The sequence below is a fragment of the Thunnus thynnus genome, chromosome 19, assembly GCF_963924715.1.
Source record: "Thunnus thynnus chromosome 19, fThuThy2.1, whole genome shotgun sequence".
Classification (NCBI taxonomy): domain Eukaryota; kingdom Metazoa; phylum Chordata; class Actinopteri; order Scombriformes; family Scombridae; genus Thunnus; species Thunnus thynnus.
The window spans coordinates 14,881,470-14,889,675 of record NC_089535.1 but is presented as its reverse complement, the minus strand read 5'-3'; positions in this window follow the sequence as shown (position 1 = coordinate 14,889,675).

Sequence of the window (8,206 nt, the reverse complement as noted above, 5' to 3'; positions counted from 1 at the left end):
AAAATCTGAACCTGCTTCTGTGAAACTGATGAACATTGCCTACAAACCTTACATTCAAATCTAAATTATTTCTATTAATAGAATAAAATACAAAATAATGATGACAAAATGCATTTCCACACACCTCTTTAGGAAAGAATGAAGGCAGAACAAGCCTCACTTCCTGCAAGAAGTCATTCACTTATGTCTATGCACCACAGACTGACAGCGGGCTCACTTGTGTGTTTACAATTAACAGATTTTAAAAGCTGTGTCATCCTTGGTTGATGACAGACCACATGCTAAGAAGCTCCTGTCAAACTGTGGCAAGTAACACGCCTCAGATACGGAGACTGACACGCCTCATGCCAGCCGTTTCAGTGTTACAAGATGATATAAACCACCCTTTAATTAAGGAGTGGTTGACCAAACCACTCGTCTGAGCAGTGTCATCTCTTATCCCATATGCTTTTCACTCCGTTCCTAATGGCTGGCAGGAATGGAGATGTTCAATTAGAGAACTGACCCACCGCAGAAAACAGTAACACCACAGAAAGAAAACTGTCTGGTAACAAGCACTTATATCTTCTTTGAGGCCAGCTCATGACAGGTGCTCTTGTTATGCTGCTGCACTATTCACAACATACTATTTTGGTAAAGAAAAGAATATTTACAGTTGCTGACAGAGATTAAAAACATGTCAAATCAAAATATAATGTAAATTACTTGAATGTTGATGGTGTGAGTTTATGACCACTGTTTTCTTAGTTTGTAATGTTGAGACTTTACTTAAAATTTATACCAAATTGGAACTGAGCAAAAATTATAGCCCTTTTATGATGTTGTGTTGTAAAACACTGGAGTTTGCCTTTTTGGCATGAGTCCTCTGCTTCATTTAGACCTCCTTTCAAACTGACAATTACAACAAAAGCATTTTGGGCAGTGTTCTTAACACTGCTGCACTTCACAGCACATTAAATATCGAACTATGTAATGGAGAGCTTTGTAAAAAGCATCAGCGGCGTGTTCAGAGAGCAGTAATGAACCAAGCAAGTAAAGAAGAAGAAGTAGAAGAAGAGAGGACTCTGTGTGCACTGGGCATGTGCACATGGCATGCAATCCTTGCAGAGAGAGGCACATGGCTGCAGCACATGTATGTTCACAGTGTGGCTGCATTGTGCCGCTGTAATTGATAATAAACAGGTCTCATAGTGGGGATTTTATTGCTTTTCCAGTCTTGTTAATTCAAAAAGAAATGCATTGGTTCATTCCTCTCTGGTTTGACTGAGGCTTTCGTTGGCTGGCTTCATGAACATACCTTTGTTACGTGCACTGGTGGCCAGGCTGCCTTAAACGGCTGTGTCAATACCAGAGACGGAAATCAGTTGGCTGCCATGTCAGGTACAACACTAGACAGAGTGTTCGATAGGGGATGACTGTGTGCCTGAGATTGCTCATAGAATTTATTAGTAGTTTCCTTTTCCTACAGCCACTTGGTGTTGTATATTTAATGATATGATATACAGTAATAAAAATATATTTTACTGCAGTAATACCACAAGAAAAAACTGTGAGTGCTCTGATGTATAGACAGTAAATGTTTTAATTAGAAAATTTACCTTATTTGAGATCGTGTGAAACAAACAATATTTTTCACTGAAGATTTTTATGAACTGGCCTGTTTCATGCAAATGGACAACTGAGTTTTGTTTTGTTTCAATTAAGCATGTAACAGTCCTTGTCATATACTTTGCAGCTTGAATGGTTTTACTTGCATGCATGAATAAATCTAAACAATCAAACACATTTTCACACGCTTAAGCCCAGTATAGTTAAACTTGATGATGTAGACAAAAACAGACTCTCAATCTCATATGAAACATATACAGTTGTAGCTGACCAGCAGGGGGCATTTGTTTTTTTGCAGTAGCCAACTATTTTGTGTGAAATCAACCATCCAGATTACAGCCTAACCTAGCCCTTTGTGTGGGGGATAGAGGTTGAACGGTGGTGAGTGGGGCGGCGAGAGGAGGGAGGGCTGGGAGCGAATTCTTGTCCAAACATTCTGCACGCGGATTTGTATTCATTGCACCCCTGCTGCTATTGATATCATTACGCGGGGTGAACATGCTGCGAGGAGGGGGCTGGGACTGGCAATGGGGAGGTCATGGAGCTGCAGGCCCTAACGAGAAGTGACACTGGCTCCAGGTCGGCCAAGCATCCACCGGATTTCAATGGGAGCCGCACTTTCCCAGTCAGCGCATTAGATCAAAGATCATTACCTGCTAATCAAAACACATGAACGTAAGGGGCTTCCCTTCTTCCCCTCTCTTTCGCTACTCTTTGCTGAGAAGAGGCTTTGGAGGAGACGAAAGGGAAGACAAAGAAGGAGACAGCACCAGCTACTGGACTGGATGGACCTCCATGGCCCCATGAAAATGGAAGACCAATCACTTCCTGGACTCATTCAGGCACCTTAGCTGTTCATGCAGCCTTTACTATGCCACTGGAAAACACTAACTTTGTGATACAATACTGCTAGTGTTGATGCCAATTAATAAGATCAAGTTACAAATATCAGTTTTGTATCAGAAGCATTGCAACCCCATTTGATAAGCTTCACGATAAAAGTGTCTAGGAAACTCTTTGACCCTCACTTTGTCAGTTCTCTCTGTCATTTACTGCACTATCAATACCTTCCACTATGCTTGTGGTTGGAAATTATTTCAAGGGAGAGCTCGGGGAGCTTTGGGGGATGTGATTTTTCTCTCTAACTTTTCCCAGGCCCTGTTGTCTCATATGGTACTGCGTCACCGATGCTAGGTCACCGCATCCAGTATGGTCCAGACAGGTCTGAGCTGCTCTTTACCAAAAGACATGATCACAGGACTCTTGTCTTATCTCGATAGCGACAGAACTTTTTTGTCTCTTGCTCCTTGAAACAGTCGGCTGTAGAAAAACTCAAATATGCCTTGGATTCAAGCTGAAAACAAGGCTGATAGGCATAATAATAGGTTGAAGACAGAAAATACACATACAAGTGTCTGTCCTATGGCTAAATTACTCTCCTTTGGTGCATGAGGTTCTTCTGAGATGTTCATGATATTAATGCCGTGTTGTCCACTCAATTCAGTTCAGGGATCTCAGCAGAATTAGGGTAAGGGGGTAGCAGAAATATGTCGCCTCGGGGTAGAGGCCTGGGTCTTGAAATGTCGAACCCCCTCGGCCAACGTGGGACAGAGCGAGAATGAGGGAGTACAGAGAGGGGGAGCAGCAGCGGAGGGTATTTTGCTGCTGTACTGAAGGCTCCATGGCCCATTAATCGTTTGTTTGAGTTTCCGCCCCGGCGAGCATGTCATGTCTCCATTAGAGAGGGTTTGTTTCTTCTTCCTGTCCGCCTCTTGGCAGCAGGGGGCTCTCACACATCTCATTTGGCCGTGCACTGCTGTCTGGTGCCAGGCAGACTGTCCTGTAAACTTTGTGTGTGTGTGCACATGCGTATGCGTGTTTATGCGTGTGTGTTCAAATGTGCATGTTTTCAGGCTACTCATCTCCGAGAGGTGAACGTTAATGCTAATCGAGTTAGGAGGGTGCTGATTCCAATGTGATCTGTTGTACAAACCAAATCCCTCCTAAAGACTGTTGTCAGTTACTTAAGCCCTCTGACTACTGCAATCATGGATTACTCATAATTGGATTACTTTAGTTATTTTTGTCTTTTGTCTCCAGTAACGTATAGAATAATGAGTGAAATCAACAATGTATTTCACATGAGCATCTCTAACTTGAACCTGAATTCTCAGTGCTGCTTTTTTATTAACTGCAAGCTACAAAGTAGAGAGTTAAAGAATCTTGAACATTGGAGATAAATTAATACTAAAGCTGAGATGATAAAACCACGGAGGACTGTAGGCTAATTCATTAAACTTCATGTTTTCATTAGTCTACATTGTTTATGGCTCGTGATCATCAGGACACATCATACTGTTTTACTGAAATGCTGTTGACAGCTGAATAATAATGGATCCTTTATTCCGTAAGTGAATGTACTGTATGCATCAAATGTTTTCTTGATTGGAGTTTTGTATTAAGGGCCTAAGTTATTGGCAACAGATTGAGAAAATGATGAGTCAAAACTCTGGCCCACGTGATAAATCGCTAATGATAAGCACAAGAAATTCGAAATCAATAACCTTGTGGTCTTTGAATCAAAGATATTCCTGGTAAAATGCTAAGATGCAACATTCCAGTCAGTCTGCCGACTTACTTATTAGGCTCTCCGGTGTAGGAGCTGACCCACACTGCCACGGCCTATCTTGATGTTAGTTTGACCTTTGACCTGAGACTATGCTGTAGACATCAGCCTGCTGACCTGTCAAATGGGCCCCTTTATTCCCGTGACCCGCACGGAGCCTTCCCCTTTAAACAGAAATATGGTTACCAAGCCTACAGAAGCCAGCCAATTAGGAAGTAGAAAGAAATCAGAGTGGCACAATGAGCCGAGACTAATAGAGTCCTCTTTATCTGCCGCCCACCCGTCTGCCTGCCTGCCTGCCTGCCTGCCTGCCTGCTGCCTTAATGCTCCAGCCGCTGCTACCAGTGTGCTGCTTGTATCTATGTAGTGCTGAAAAACTGATGATTGTGCCTAGTCCTTGTGATGGATTGTTCCTTCTTTGCATTTAAGCCATCTTTAGCAAAATAATTAAGAAACTTAATAAAATAATTGAAACACTTAATTTAACTCTGAAGACACTTTAAATGCCAATTAGCAGTATTTGTCAGCTATAAAACAGGTTGAGCAGTAATCACTTTGATATGTGAGTTTTTAAGGAATGAGACACAGCTAACAGAGCTTACATAACACCAAATCATCTGTGCCAAAATAATTTAAGATGTAAAAAAGATTGGTCTTGAAAATCATGATGCCATATACCAAACACAGAGATGAAAGCATTAGGGATTAACGAATGCTGATAATTGGTCTGCATGCTAATTTGAAGATTATTTAGTTACTTCAAAATTCCTTTTATTCAAGTATTCAATCAAGCAGGATTTGTTGAGTATTTTTTTTTTGTTTGTCAGTTATCCATTGTTGACAAAGGTGTTGCTGTTGTTGCACTGTAATTAGAAATTAATTAAAACTTTCTCACAGATGAAAGTTCTACATTTTCTGATACAAAGGCAGTTTTGACATCTGCATCTTTAAGTCTAGGAAATGTTCCCAGTTTCTTTCCGGTAACTATGCCTCCTTCAATTACTTTATATAAAAACAAACAAACAACCATGTAACAAGGAGCCAGAGGAACACTATGAGATATGAGAAAAAATACTGTCATGACTGCTGATGATGAGTTTACAAAGAACTTCACAGCAACACACCATATGAACTCTATCAAAACTACTCAGTTTTAGGGTATTTAATTGTTACAACACAATGAGACACCAACAATACATAAAATACAAACCACATACACACATTTAAAATTTCATTTTATTTTACTTTATCTCACTTTAGCTTTATTTAGTCAGGTAATTTCATTCAGGTGGTGATCTGTTTTGTGAGAGACACCTGAGAACAAGGAACATTGATAATCAGACATACAACATACAGAAACAACATAACTAAGGCCAGTAAGCCATAATCAATGAAGAGTTCATAAAGACAGTTATGGAGAAAACATGAGATAATGAAATTTTTAAAATATCGAAGGGAATTTATCGTATGTAGTTTGATGGCAGTTAGTGATTCATTCTGAAAGCAATTCTGCCAAGATTAGTGGGTACATGAAGTATATCTGAGGTTAAGTAGTTTTGCATCGTGTACTGTAGTTGGAGGATTTAAATGTGAGGTAGTTTGGAAGCTTAGACAATAGAGCTGTATAGTTGAACAACATGAGATGATTATTTCTTCCTGTTTATACTGGCCATTAAGAGATCCCATACACTTTTAATGTAAGTGATGGCTGATAAAAGCCCTTCCTCTGTGCAAAAAAGTATTTTAAAGTTTACATGAAGATCATATGAGGCCTCAGTTGTCCAAATTAGTCAAATCAAGTCAATGTCTTTTTAAATTGCTGTATTTTTAGTGTCAAATTCCCTCTTTTTGCTGCAATCCTTCAACTTTAGCTGAACAGGAAAACACTGTCTGTCGAGACACACTTTTTATTAAAAAGACTGAAACTGTGGAAGGTACAAACTTTACTGGACTAACTTAGACTGCTGAACCCTTCAGATAAACTTGCAAATACAATTTTGCTCAAAATGAGGACTGTGGATTTTGTCCCCCATCACTTTTACATTGTAAGCACATTTGAAAGGGACTTTTTAATTGCCAATATGAACAGGAGGAATAATTACAGCAAGCCAAAGCTGTTTCAATGTTCATTTGGGCAGCTGACTGTTTTTATAAGTTAGACTTGAAAAACTGCCTATCCTTTAATGAGGAAAAAAAAATCTTATATAAACAGAAATCTTTTAACCTTTAAGATTTGGGAACCCGAAGAGCCCTTTGTTAACTAAAGTTATTTTGACTGACATGATGTGACCTGTTATTGTCTCCAGTGCTTCTCTGTCCTCCCGTCCTTACTTTTTGTATGTCACTGATTCATCCTAATGTGTGTGTGGATATACAAGGTGCACTTGTACTGCACTGCACTTGCATTTTTCATTTCCCTCCCTCCAGTCCTATTTGTTTTCAAGTCTTGCCTCTTTCTCTGTGCACTTGACCGACTCTAAGCAAGTGTTCACATCCCTAAGCAGCTGAGGGATGCGGCAGCAAACAAAGAGGACCATTGTCTCAGTTTAAAAACAAGGACAGCCGTCTCTGGAGGTGTTTCCCTGAACGATTCGCCACACATTTGAGTTTCTTGTTCAGTGTCCTTTCACCCCGCATCCCAGAGGAGAACGAAAGAGTGCCACCAAAGGCTGCAAAGTGTCCAGAGCCTTAGAAAAACTGGGGATGAAATCAATAGCTCACTAGAGTGGAACTATCGTAGACTGTGAGCTGCAATTTCTCACCTTGTCGTTCTGAAACCCAGCTAATGTTTCCCCTTGTCTCTCCCTGTGCTGGATTGATATCTGTTGCACTTCAAAGATGGAGATGGTTGGTCCTATTAACCTTTTCACTTTGTCTGTCAGTCACAAAAATAAAGTTGAAGTATGTCCTGGCTCCACTGGTTTCTGTCAGAGTTTGTACATCAACTAAAAGTAGTTTTCTTACATATATTTTTTCCTTCTTAGGAGTAACAAATTTCTTAACAGAATAGAGAATATATTGAAAACACCATCATCACATTTGCTTTACTGCCTTCAGGAGGTTGAACTTTAGGGTGATGGATGTGGAAAGTATTATAAACAATGTAAAATTGATTTGATTTTCTCTAGCTGAAAATGTCTTGCAAATAGAAACATTTCATTCACTTTTTTGGTACTGTAGTATTTTTCTGTTCTTGATCTTGATTCAAACACGATGTAAATTAATCATCAAAATATCAGGCAAATATAATATTATTTACCATACCAAAGTACCACTTCTAAAACACAACGTTTGGGCCTTGACATTGGCACCTTCGATATTTACAGACTACTAGCTTTGAATAAAGCACAACTTTTTGTTCTCTCTTGTTTCTCTGAATTTTTGCAGTAAAAAAACGAGCAATCACAGCTATTATTTATATGCGGTTTGAGTGATTATAACTTCTCATTCGTGCATATCAAAAAATGATACAGATAGACTACTACTTCAAAGGTCCCTGATATATTTATACATATACCATATAGACAATTCTCAGCCATGGCTCCATACATTACATGCTCGCTCATCCTGCTGAATGTATTTCAAATGCCAGATAAGAGCATCACATTGATGAGAAGCAGGCTTGGGTATTTTTACCTCAGGATCCACTTCTGTCCATTGACTAAGATAATAAAGATGGACTCAAGCAAAGATTACCAGCAAACCATGCCAGCCCCCTTCATTTTTCACAGCACTCTCACTGAGCAGAAGGTACTTTGTTAAGTACTTGTTAAGTGTGTTATTCTTTCTACACACAAACATCACCCTGGTAATAGCACACCTACACAGCACTGAAACGTTCTGTGTGAGTGTTATTGTGTATATTTGAGCATCTTGGAGAATTTTGTATTCAGACATTGTACTAACTGTTGCCATGTTACTTAATCCTGGAGGACAGCTGGGAGAAATGCTTTAGTTTACTTTTACACAATT